At 39.2% G+C, this 13,361-nt stretch overlaps 1 protein-coding gene across 7 annotated transcripts in view; it reads left to right on the plus strand.

The window, feature by feature from the left end:
• Window positions 1–13,361, plus strand: part of UBAP2 (ubiquitin associated protein 2) — a 136,865-nt gene that overhangs the window by 68,836 nt on the left and 54,668 nt on the right. The window lies entirely within an intron of this gene.

A 13,361-nucleotide genomic window follows, 5' to 3' on the forward strand; every position in this document is an offset into this window, starting at 1 on the left:
TCTCTGCAGAACAGTTCATAGTGGCAGAGTTCTTTTTACCAGCAATATTATTATTTTTAAAGATTTTATTTATTTATTTGAGGGGGAAGCAGGCTCCCTGCTGAACAGAAAGCCAGTTACGGGTCTCGATCCCAGGACCCTGAGCTCATGGCCTGAGCTGAAGGCAGAGGCTTAACCCGCTGAGCCACCCAGGCGCCCTTTACTAGCAATATTATTAAGCATAGAAATAATGCAGGCACTGTATGTTAATTACCTAAAATTAAAATTAAAAAAAGAACATAGGCAGTATGCATACTACCGACTCCATTGGCTGTTCATTCATTCAACTATCATTTAGTAAAATACTACAAATGCCAAAGGTAAAACATTCAGAGATTAGAGAAGGCAAACCTATGCACTGATTTGCCAGGCAGAGGCAAAATAATATTAGAATTACCTACTTGACAGAGAGAGGGAGAGAGTGTGTGAGTATACAAGCAGGAGGAGCGGCAGACAGAAGGAGAGGGTGAAAAGCAGGCTCCCTGGTGATCAGAGAGTCTGATACAGGGCTAGATACCACGACCCTAAGATTATGACCTGAGCCAAAGGCAGAGGCCTAGCCAACTAAGCCACCCAGGCCCCTATATAACCAATTTTAATTGTAATGTCCTTTTCTAGCCTTTTAAAATTATGATCGATTTCAAATTTAGAAAAGTGGGGAGAATAGTCAGATGAACCATATGTCCCCTCCTTCTTAGTTAACAACACTTAAAGATTTCAGCCATGTTCGTTTTATAGATCTCTTTCCTACCTTCTCTGCAGAAATATATATATATTTTTAAAGATTTTATTTATTTATTTGATAGACAGAGATCACAAGTAGGTAGAGGCAGAGAGAGAGAGAGAGAGAGAGAGAGAGAGGAGGAAGCAGGCCCCCTGCTAAGCAGAGAGCCTGATGTGGGGCCCGATCCCAGGACCCTGGGATCATGACCTGAGCTGAAGGCAGAGGCTTTAACCCACTGAGCTACCAGGCACCCTCTGCAGAAATACTTTAAAGTAGATTTTTTGGATCACTTTACCTTTAATTTCTATGGTAAGCACCTCTGAAAAAGGTAAGACACTTTCATATATAACCATAATGCTATTTTAGCAGTTCAAAAACTCATAGTAAACTTTTGGTATCATCTAACATTTAACCCATGTATAAATTTTCCTGATTATTTGAAAAAATGTCTTTTCATGGATTTCTTTGAATCAGGATTGAAACAATATTTATACATTACATATTTTGATTCTCTTTAATCTAAAGTATATTCTTCTAACTTATTCCTCCCTTTTTTTCTCTTTATTATTGATTTGTTGTCCAAACAATGTTACTTTTCCTTTAGGATGTCATGTTTCACATTATGCATTGATCTTTTTGTTTCTTGTGGTATCATTTAGTTTACTTCTTTAGCAGCCTTATCTACTGTAAATGTAAGTTAGCTTTAAAGATTTGATTCAGGCTCAGTTTTTTAAGTGAGCATAGAGGAGGTTATGTATTCTATATTGCACTGCGTCTAAAGATGTGTTTGTTTTCCTTTTAATTTTTTTGGTGGTGTTTAGGTTAATGAATGAGTTGTCCATTTTTAGTGAGTTTATTTATCAGTAGGTTTTAGGTTGACTGGATTTCTGAACATAATCCCTTATTGGTGTTTATGGTTTAGTTTTTATTTTTTAAAATTTAATTTCATTAAAAAAATTCTTTATTTATTTGAGTGAGAGCATATGCAAGCAGGCTGGGGGTAGGGCAGGAGGAGAGGGAAAGAACCCTAGCAGAGTCAGCGCTGAACATGGAGCATGATGTGGGGCTCAATCCCACAGCCCCAAGCTGAAATCAAGAGCTGGCCGCCCAACAGACTGAGCCACTCAGATGCCCATATGGTTTCATTTTAAAAAGAATTCTCTTGGAATTCAAGATGAGGGTTGCAGTATGTGTAATTCCATTTTTTATTTTCATTGTGACAAGAGTAGTTTGCTCAGGGGAAGCATTGGGCCTTGCTTGGTCTCTCCAATGTTGAGGGCTATAGCTAGGCCTGTTTTTGTGGTCCTTACCTAAGTCTTTAGAGTTGCCTATCTACAGAATGTTTTTCTCTTTGTGAGTTGGACCAAAGTGGAATAATTAATAATAGTTGATATTTACTGTGAGTGCTTTATTGTGTAGTAGGCCTTTTACTTGTAATTTACATGTATTTTCCTTTAATCCCCTAGTAAAACTTCTGAGGATTGTCTGTGCTGCTGGTAGTATTCTCATTTTACAGATGAGAGAACTGAGTCTTTTTTTTTTTTTTAAGATTTTATTTTTTATTTGACAGTGAGTGAGCGCAAGCATGGGGAGTAACAGGCAAAAGGAGAGGGAGAAGTAGGCTCCTCGTGGAGCAAGGAGCCCAATGTCGCGCTCAGTCCCAGGACCCTGCGATCATAACCTGAACTGAAGGAGACACTTTAACTGACTGAGCCACCCAAGTGTCACTGGAAGCCACGTTCTTCAGGGAGATGAAGGGAAGAAGGGAGAGTGTCACAGTGGATAGTAGGCTGGTTATCTGTCTTCTTGCCTTCTTCCTTCCTTCAAGGACTCAGATTTATTGATTGATTTTTATGTTTTTGAGTATTTAGAGGTAGACATAAATTGTTTTTCTTTCTGAAAAGATGGAAAGGTTTAATTAGGGAGTCCTCTGAAACCATATCTGCTTGGAACTGTTGTTAGACACTCTGGATTGAAGGATCCAAAGCGAGTAAAATCTGATAGAATGATGATACTGGCTTGCTTTAAAATCCCTAATTCAATACCTGATCCTTTGCTTTTTTTTTTTTTTTTAATTTGACAGAAAGAGAGACAGCAAGAGAGGGAACACAAGCAGGGAAGTGGGAGTGGGACAAGCAGGCTTCCTGTCAAGCAAGGGGCCTGACGTGGGGCTGGATCCCAGGGCCTTGGGATTACCACCTGAACCGAAGGCAGACACCTAACAACTGAGCCACCCAGGCATCCCCCCATCCTTTTTTTTTTTTTTTTTTAAATTTATTTATTTATTTGACAGATCACAAGTAGGTAGAGAGAGAGGGGGAAGCAGGCTCCGTGCTGAACAGAGAGTCCGATGCGGAGCTGGATCCCAAGACCCTGGGATCATGACCTGAGCCGAAGGCAGAGGCTTAACCCACTGAGCCACCCAGGCGCCCCCCCCCTTTTTTTCTTTTTTAAGATTTAATTTTTAAAGTAATCTCTACACCCAAAATGGGCCTTGAACTTAAAACTGTGAGATCAAGAGCCGCATGCTCTGCTGGCTGAGCCAGTCAGGCAACCTAATACCTAATCCTTTTTAAGAAAGATGTAAAGTAGTGGTAAAGGACTTAGACTGACCTTTTATAAATCAAGTTCAACTTAAAAAAAAAAAATCAGTCTGGTCTACTCCCACATATTAACTTAGAGGAGTTATTATTTATTTATTTATTAATTTATTTATTTGAGAGAGAAAGAGAGAGAATGAGAGCACAAGCGGGGTGCAGATGGAGAGAGAATCCCAAGAAGTTGCTATGTTCAGTGCGGAGCCTGATGGGGCTGGATCTCTATAACTGACTGAGCGACCCCGCTGCCCTGAGTTAAAATTTGTTACCATTGTTTCGTATGTATGATTTTAATTAAACTTTACTTTTTTTTTTTTTTTTAAGATTTTATTTATTTATTTGACAGATCACAAGTAGGCAGAGAGACAGGCAGAGAGAGAGAGAGGAGGAAGCAAGCTCCCTGCCGAGCAAAGAGCCTGATGTGGGGCTCGATCCCAGGACCCTGAGATCATGACCTGAACCAAAGGCAGAGGCTTTAAGCCACTGAGCCACCCAGGCACCCCTAAACTTTACTTTTTCAAAGAAATAAATTGTTTTGTATGTAGGATTTTTCAGTTTAACTTTACTTTTTCTGGGTCACCTGGGTAGCTCAGTTGGTTAAATGTCTGACTCACGGTTTCAACTCAGGTCCTGGGCTCACAGTGGTGGGATCAAGCCCTGCATTGATCAGCCTCTGTGCTCAGTGAGGGTCAGCTTCAGATTCTTTCTTCCTCTCCCTCTGCTTCCCTCTCTACCTCAAATAAATTAATACATAAAACTGTTTAAAAAATAAACTTTAAAATTTACTTTTTGAAAAAATTTTATAACACCTATATTTAAGTATATTTGATTACACTCTTGAAAGGATTGTGGTCTGTCTGGAGATTTCTTTGAATTGCTTTGAATTTGACTTCCAGCATAGGGCAAGAGGGGTAAAATACTCAGTATCCTTCATGCTCAAAACTCCAATTATTTTGCTTATGAATATTAGTATGGTTTGATAGTAAGTTAATAGTGGTGCAGGACAAATAGTTTGTTACTTTAAGAGATAAATGTGTCTTTTGTTTTATGTAATATGTCACTTTCCATAAGATTAGTTGCAAGTTCTTTAAGGTCTTAATTTACTCTCTTATAGTCTGTTTAATTAGCCTTTTAAAGCAATTCGTTGGGAGGGGTGCCTGGGTGGCTCAGTTGGTTGGGCGACTGCCTTTGGCTCACGTCATGGTCCCGGAATTCCAGGATCAAGTCCCTCATCGGGCTCCCAGCTCCATGGGGAGTCTGCTTCTCCCTCTGACCTTCTCCGCTCTCATGCTCTCTTTCGAATAAATAAATAAAATCTTTAAAAGAAAGAAAGAAAGAAAGAAACAGTTCATTGGGGGCGCCTGGGCGGTTTAGTTGGTTAGCAGTCCTGGGATTAATCCCAGAATCCGACACCTTCTCAGTAGGGAGTTGGCTTTTCCCTTTCCCTCTGTGCATGCTCTCTCTGTCTCTCTCTCACTCACACTCACTCTCTCTCAAAATAAATCTGTGTTTTTTTTTTTTTTCTTTTTAAAGATTATTTATTTATTTATTTTTATTTGACAGACAGAGATCACAAGTAGGCAGAGAGGCAGGCAGGCAGAGAGAGAGGAGAAGCAGGCTCCCCGCGAAGCAGATAGCCCGATGTGGGGCTCTATCTCAGGACCCCAGGATCAGGACCTGAGCCAAAGGCAGAGGCTTTAAGCCACTGAGCCACCCAGGTGCTCTCCTCCTCTGTTTTAAAAGATTTTATTTATTTGAGAGAGAGTGTGAGCACAGCAGGCAGAAGGAGAAGTAGGCTCTCAGCAGGAAGCCGGATGCAGGACTCAATACCGGGACCCTGGGATCATGACCAGAGCTGAAGGCAGATACTTAACCAACTGAGCCACCCAGGCATCCTTGAAATAAACCAACCTTAAAAAACAAGCAAACAAATTAAAAAAAAAAAAACCCACTTCATTGTTCTCTTCCTTTGCAGTTATTTTTGGTTTGTTGGGTAGTATGCAGATATTAAGGGTATACTTAAAAAACAAGTATATGCCAGAAAGTGTGTACTTTAAAAACAGTTCTTTAAAGTCTCCATTGCATTTATTCTTTGATTTTGACCATACTTGTGAGCTCCTCTGCTGACTTCCCCTTGGCTCTCCCTTAGAATACTGATCTACATTTGTGATTAAATTTGCTAACATTTCAAACTACTGGGGTGCCTAGGTGACTCAGTCAGTTAAGCATCTGACTTTGGCTCAGGTCATGATCTCAGGATTCTGGGATGGAGCCCCACATTGGGCTCTCTGCTCAGTGGGGAGTCTGCTTTTCCCCTTCCCTTTACCCTTCCCATCACTCACGTGCTCTCTCTCTCAAATAAAATCTTAAAAAAAAAAATTCAAATTGCTAATGAAACTTTTTTTTCTTAATTTTTGCCTTAATCTGCATAGTATTGGCTTAAAAATACTATGAAACAGCATAGATTTAATATGGTAATCTCTAAGTTTTGGGATAATTTATATTATGAATTTGATAGCGTAAAAAGTAAGATAGAATGAAAAGATAGCATAGTAAGTATGAACCATAGCAAATGAAGTAAAACTAAAATTTCTTTATATTGTTTCCATACCATTCACTGAATGTTTGCTCTACAATCAGAGGAGTAAGAGTGTGATACTTAGAACAAGTATATTTTCTGTATTCTGTTTAAAAGTTTGAAGAGAAGTATCTTGTGAGTTGTGTGTTATTTGTGAGAAAACAGTAGCCTTTTTGGAGGAAGGAAGTAGCAGTTGTGCTGGGCCACTTTCTTCAGTGTCCGTGTCTTTGCATTTTGGTGTCAGAATGTTTGGGACTGTATAAATGGTGACTGGTCAGAGGTGATTTGGCCATCAAATAATACTGTGGTTTGTGTACAAAATGTGGAATTTAACTGGTAGGTATTAAATATCTGCTGTAAGACTGGAAGTTCTCCTGAATGATACTGACTAAATCCTGAACTTAGATCAAAGATCATGTTAATATGTGAAATGTGGAGTATTTTGGGTCAAGTTTTTAATCATGTGACATGTAATAATCAGTAAAAATTGTAATTCTGTGTTTGAGAAGCTGGAACTGCTTGTTAGTATAGTATATATTTAGGAATGAGTTCTTATGGAGTAAGCCCCAAGTTTACCATTGTTACAGTGAGGTTAGAAAAATAAGTGGCATCTCTACTCCTGTTTTTTTAGTGTCTTGAGGTACCATCCTGGGAGAGAAGGAATATAGAAGAACAAAAAAAACAGAATGAGGTGGTTTTTTTTTGGTTTGTTTTATTTTGTTTAAAGTTATTTCTGTATCTATTTATTTATCAGAGAGAGAGAGAGCACGTGCACACAAGCAGGCAGAGTGGCAGGCAGAGGCAGAGAGAGAAGCAGGCTCCCTGCTGAGCAAGGAGCCCGATGTGGTACTCGATCCCAGGACCCTGGGATCTTGACCCAAGCTGAAGGCAGTCGCTTAGCCTACTGAGCCACTTAGGCATCCCCAGAGTGAGGTTTTTGACTACTAAACTTTACTATGCTTATGGGTCAGGGTACTCAAATAGTGTAATACCAATGTTTTGTGTCTGATTACTCCATACCACCCTGTTGTAATTAGAAGATTATTGGAAATTCCTTTGAAGGTTTCAGGAATACAGAAGAGCTGGGGTGTCTTATCTGGGAGAAGTTTCTCTTTTCCAGAGTATTTGATCTTTGAGTTGCTTCCCCTGGAATTAATGTGCTTCTTAAAGAAATGATCAGATATTCATGACTGAATTCCCTCTGTGGCACACTGGAACCCTTAGTTTGGTCCTTTGAGAGTAAAAATCAAGTCTGAGAACTTGCTTGGTTGGTTGCTTAGGGACATATTTAAAAATAAAAGGCTGATTGAATGCTGACTCTTGTTACAAATTGAACAGATTTATTGTTATAAAAACACATCCTAGGGAACAGCCAGTGAGTTGGAAAGCGGGGAGTGTATGTGGGAGTAGGATTGGTTAGTTTTATTACCTTGAGGTAGAGTTGATATATTTACTTTAGTTTTATTTAGGCAGATAAAACTGAAGTAAACAAAACTTCACAGACCAAGTAAAATCACGATAAAATTTTACTTAATCATAACTGTCATATCTTCATGTTCTTTTTTTGGACTGTTTGGTGATTATTCATACAGTTTTCCTCATTGGTTGGTAAATTTAACAGTGAATAAGAACAGAATGCAAACAATAAAAAATACAGTCCATGTGAATGAAGTGTGTGTGTAGAAGAATTTAAATTTAATTTTCCTGGTCAAAGTCTTTCACGATAGCTAGATCTAAAACCACCTAAAAAACAAACTTTTTTTTTTTTGGCCTTTGTTCTTGGCTATATTAGCTGACCTCACTAGATAGTATGTTTATACAAAAATGAAGAGCAGCCAGATGTGACTCGAATCTCCTTGAAAATTATTCTTATAGAGTGGGTTTTTTGTTTTTATAAGTTTTTTAGGTATTGGAGGGGCACCTGGGTGGCTCATTTGGTTAAGCATCTGCCTTTGGCTCACGGTTATGGTCTCAGGGTCCTGGGATTAAGTCCTACATCGGGCTCCTTGCTTAGCAGGGAGTCAGCTTCTCCCTCTGCTCCTTCACCTGCTCATGGTGCGCTAGCCTGCTTTCTCTCTCTCTCACATAAATAAAAACTTGGCCAAGGATTTGGGTTAAAGCTGAATTACTGAAATGTCGGGCAAGTAATGTTTACCAGCAGGCCCTTTAATAGCTTTTCAGTGGTAAAAGGTTGACAGTCCTGCTGACTGTTCCTAGGACTTCTGGAACTACATTTCAAGGAATGTTCCTTGTTGGTATTGGCCATTTATATTCACAGGATGAGGGAATAACTAAAATGTGTTTTTCCAACCGCTCTGAAAAGCAGGCAAGAGATAAGTAGAGAGAAATCTATTGTTTCATAGGGAATAGTATAGATAGGCAGTATTTTTTGGAGTTTGTATTAGTATATTTATGTATTTTGTTCACTCATTTATTTTTAAAGTAAGCTCTATGCCCTATGTGGGGCTTGAACTCCTGTGTGTGTGTGTGTGTGTGTGTGTGTGTGTGTACACACACGTATACACACACACCACATCTTTTTTTTCCCCCTACACACCACATCTTTATCCATTCATTTGTCAGTGGACATCTGGGCTCTTTCCATAGTTTGGCTGTTGTGGACATGGCTGCTATAAACATTGGGGTGCATGTGCCTCTTCAGATCACTGTATTTGTATCTTTGGGGTAAATACCCAGTAGTGCGATTGCTGGGTCATAGGCTAGCCCTATTTTCAACTTTTTGAGGAACCTCTATTACTGTTTCCCAGAGTGGCTGCACCAGCTGGCATTCCCACCAACAGTGTAGGAGGGTTCTCTTTTCTCCACATCCTTGCCAACAACATCTGTGCTTAATACTGACTTGTTAATTTCAGCCATTCTCACTGGGCCATTTACTGACTTGTTAATTTTAGCCATTCTTGCTGGTGTGAAATGGTATTTCATTGTGGTTTTGATTTGTATTTCCCTGATGGTTGAGTGATACTGCTTTTTCATGTGTCTGTAGGCCATTTGTATGTCTTTGCAGAAATGTCTGTTCATGTCTTTTGCCCATTTCTTGATTAGATTATTTGTTCCTTGGGTGTTGAATTTGGTAAGTTCTTCATAGATTTTGGATACTAGCCCTTTGTCTGACATGTTATTTGCAAATACCTTCTCCCATTCTGTTGATTGTCTTTTGTTTTTTTGTTTGTTTGTTTGTTTTTATGGACAGAGATCACAAGGATGCAGAGAGGCAGGCAGAGAGAGAGGGAGGAGGAAGCAGGCTCCCCGCTTAGCAGAGAGCCCTACGTGGGTCTTGATCCCAGGACCCTGGGACCGTGACCTGAGCCTGGCGCCCCTGTCTTTTGGTTTTGTTGACTGTTTTCTTTGCTGTGCAAAAGCCTTTTATCTTGATTAGGTCCCAATAGTTTATTTTTGCCCTTGCTTCCATTGCCTTTGGCAATGTCTTTAGGAAGAAGTTGCTGGGGCCAAGGTGGAAGAGGTTGCTGCCTACATTCTCAAGGATTTTGATGGATTCCTGTCTCAGATTAGGTCTTTCATCCATTTTGAGTCTATTTTTGTGTATGGTATAAGGAAATGGTCCAGTTTCATTCTTTTGCATGTGGTTGTCCAGTTTTCCCAACACCCATTTGTTAAAGAGACTTTTTTCTGTTGGATAGTCTTTCCTCATTTGTCGAAGATTAGTTGACTATAGAGTTGAGGATTAATTTCTTGGTTCTCTGTTCTGTTCCCTTGATCTCTGTGTCTGTTTTTGTGCCACTACCATTCCGTCTTGATGATTACAGCTTTGTAATAGAGCCTGGAGTCTAGAATTGTGATGCCACCAGCTCTGGTTTTCTTTTTTAACCTTCCTGTGGCTTTTTGGGGTCTTTTCTGGTTTCATACAAATTTTAAGGTTATTTGTTCCATTTCTGTGAAAAAAGTTGATGGTATTTTGATAGAGATTGCATTAAATGTATAGACAGTTCTAGGCAACATAGATATTTTTAATTTTTTATTTTATTTTATTTTATTTTTTTAAAAAATATTTTATTTATATATTTGACAGTGAGAAATCACAAGTAGGCAGAGAGGCGGGCAGAGAGAGAGGAAGGGAAGCAGGCTACCTGCTGAGCAGAAAGCCCGATGTGGGACTTGATCCCAGGACCCTGAGATCATGACTTGAACCGAAGGCAGCGGCTTAACCCACTGAGCCACCCAGGTGCCCCGGCACCATAGATATTTTAACAATATTTGTTCTTCCAGTCCATGAGCGTGGAATGTTTTTCCATTTCTTTGTGTCTTCCTCAGTTTCTTTCATGAGTAGTCTATAGTTTTCTGAGTCACATCATTTGCCTCTTTGGTTAGATTTATTCCTAGGTGTCTTACGATTTTGGGTGTAAATATAAATGGGGTCAGCTCCTTAATTTTCTTTCTGCTGTCTCATTGCTGGGTCTATAGAAATGGAACTGATTTCTGTGCATTGATTTTATATCCTACCACTTTACTCAATTCCTGTATGTATGAGTTCTTGCAGTTTTGGGGTGTAGTCTTTTGGGTTTTCCACATAAAGTATCATGTCATTTGCAGTGAGTGAGAGTTTGACTTCTGCTTTGCCGATTTGGATGCCTTTTATTTCTTTTTGTTGTCTGATTGCTGAGGCTAGGACTTATAGTACTATGTTGAATAGCAGTGGCAATAGTGGACATCCCTGCCATGTTCCTGACCTTAGGGAAAAAGCTTTCAGTTTTTCCCCATTGAGAATGATACTCACTGTGGGTTTTTTATAGATGGCTTATATGATATTTAGGTATGGATCCTCTATCCCAGCACTGTGAAGAGTTTGAATCAAGAAAGAACGCTGTACTTTGTCCAGTGCTTTTTTTGCATCTGTTTACTTAGAGTATCATATGGTTCTTGTCCTTCTTTAATGTAGTGTATCATATTGATTGATTTATGGGTGTTCAACCAACCTTGTAGCCCAGGAATAAATCCTACTTTGTAGTGGTTAATAATTCTTTTAATGTACTGTTGGATCCTATTTGCTAGTATTTTGTTGAGAATTTTTTTTTTAAGATTTTATTTATTTGTTTGACAGAGATCACAAGTAGAGAGGCAGGCAGAGAGAGAGGAAGGGAAGCAGGCTCCCTGTTGAGCAGAGAGCCCGATGTAAGGCTCGATCATGACCTGAGCCAAAGGCAGAGGCTTAACCCACTGAGCCACCCAGACGCCCCTAATTTCCTGTTTTTATCACTGTAAGATACCGCCATGAGAGAGGTTTTTTCCCTCCCTTAAGAGATATACACTAAAATATTAAGGGGTAAAGTGGCATTATGTTGGAATTTACATTTAAAGGTTTTGGAAAAGAAAAATCAAGAAAAAAAATATATATATACACACACACACACACACACACATTCATGTTCATCAGTGATACTGATAATTGATAGTGATAATCATCCTTTTTGGTGAGGTCTTTGTCTGCTTTTGGGATCGAGGTAATGCTGGCCTCATAAAAAGAGTCGGGAAGTTTTCCTTCTATTTCTGGTTTGTTTTTGCGGGGGAACAGTTTCAGAAGAATAGCTATGTATTCTTCTTCTTTTTTTTTTTTTTAAAGATTTTATTTATTTATTTGACAGAGAGAAATTACAAGTACACTGAGAGGCAGGCAGAGAGAGAGAGAAGGAAGCAGGCTCCCTGCTGAGCAGAGAGCCCGATGTGGGACTCGATCCCAGGACCCTGAGATCATGACCTGAGCCGAAGGCTGCGGCTTAACCCACTGAGCCACCCAGGCGCCCCAGCTATGTATTCTTCTTTAAATGTTTGGTAGAATTCCCTTGGGAAGCCAGCTGGCCCTGTACTCTTGTTTGTTGGGAGATTTTTGATTACTGCTTCAGTTTCCTTGTTGGTTATGGGTCTGTTCAGGGTTTCTGTTTCTTCCTGTTTTAGTTTTGGTAGTTTATATGTCTCTAGGAATGCATCCATTTCTTCCAGATTGTCCAGTTTGTTAGCATATAGTTGCTCATAATATGTTCTTATAATTGTTTCTTATTTCTTTGGTGCTGCAACAACTAATACTTAAATACCTGTTTCATTGTTGCAGATAATGCTGGGAGTAAGGCATGGTCCCTTACATATGGGGTGGGAAGGATAAGAGACAGTCAAGTAAAATCACTGTTTGACTTAAAATGATTGGTGATCAGCTGTCAAGTGGGGTCTTCTTCATTATTACGTCTGTTTGTTTTTAATTTCTTTTAGTAACAAATCTGTACACCCAATGTGGGGCTTGAACTCAAAACTCCTAGATCAGGAATCTTGTGCTTTACCGGCTAAGCCAGCTTTGTCATCTAGTAGGGTCATCTTTAGATTGAGTGACCTGAGGAGGTTGCTGAGGAGGAATAAAGCCATGTGAAAATCTGGGTAGAAATATTCTGTGTAGAAGGAACAGCTAATGTAAATATGGAAAACAACTTGGATTTTTTTTTTTAACAGAATTAAAAACTACTTATTGGAATATGACATATACACAGAAATGCTCAGGGTGCAGCTTTAACATTTTACCTTGAAATAAAGTATAATAGAATTGTGTAATGGGTACTCAGATTTCCTGAATTTTGATGTTTCACTATTTTTTTCATTGTTTTTCTCTGTGTGTGTGTGTGTGTGTGTGTGTGTGTGTGTATTTTTTTTTCTTGTTTTTTTCTTTTCCAAAACCTTTAAATGTAAATTCCAACATAATGCCACTTTACCCCTTAATATTTTAGTGTATATCTCTTAAGGGAGGGAAAAAACCTCTCTCATGGCGGTATCTTACAGTGATAAAAACAGGAAATTAGGGGCGCCTGGGTGGCTCAGTGGTTTAAGCCTCTGCCTTCGGCTCAGGTCATGATCTCAGGGTCCTGGGATCGAGCCCCACATCGGGCTCTCTGATCAGCGGGGAGCCTGCTTCCCCCTCTCTCTCTGCCTGCCTCTCTGCCTACTTGTGATCTCTCTCTATCAAATAAATAAATAAAAATCTTTAATAAAAAAAAAAACAGGAAATTACTATTGATGCAATTTACAGGCCTTACTGAAAAGTTATCCTGTAATGTTCCTTATAGCAAAAAGGTATTCTGGTCTAGGATCCAGTCCAGTATCACACATTGTATTTGGCTCTCATGTCTCTTTTTAGTGTCCTTCAATATAAAATAGTTCATCAGTCTGGAATAATCTTGGTATTTCATGGCGTTAATGCTTTTGAAGCATAGGGACTGTCTTGTAGAATGTCCTTTAATATCAGTCTGAGAAGCTTCATGAATACATTGATGTTATTTGGTGGTTTTAAATTTTATTTTAATGCCAGTATAGTTAACCTGTTACTTATTTTTGACAGGAATACCACAAAATGTGGATCACATTAGAGGGCACATAATAAAGGTTTATCCCATTGCTAGTGTTAGTTTTG

Source organism: Mustela erminea, chromosome 12 (assembly GCF_009829155.1).
Source record: "Mustela erminea isolate mMusErm1 chromosome 12, mMusErm1.Pri, whole genome shotgun sequence".
In the NCBI taxonomy this organism is placed as follows: domain Eukaryota; kingdom Metazoa; phylum Chordata; class Mammalia; order Carnivora; family Mustelidae; genus Mustela; species Mustela erminea.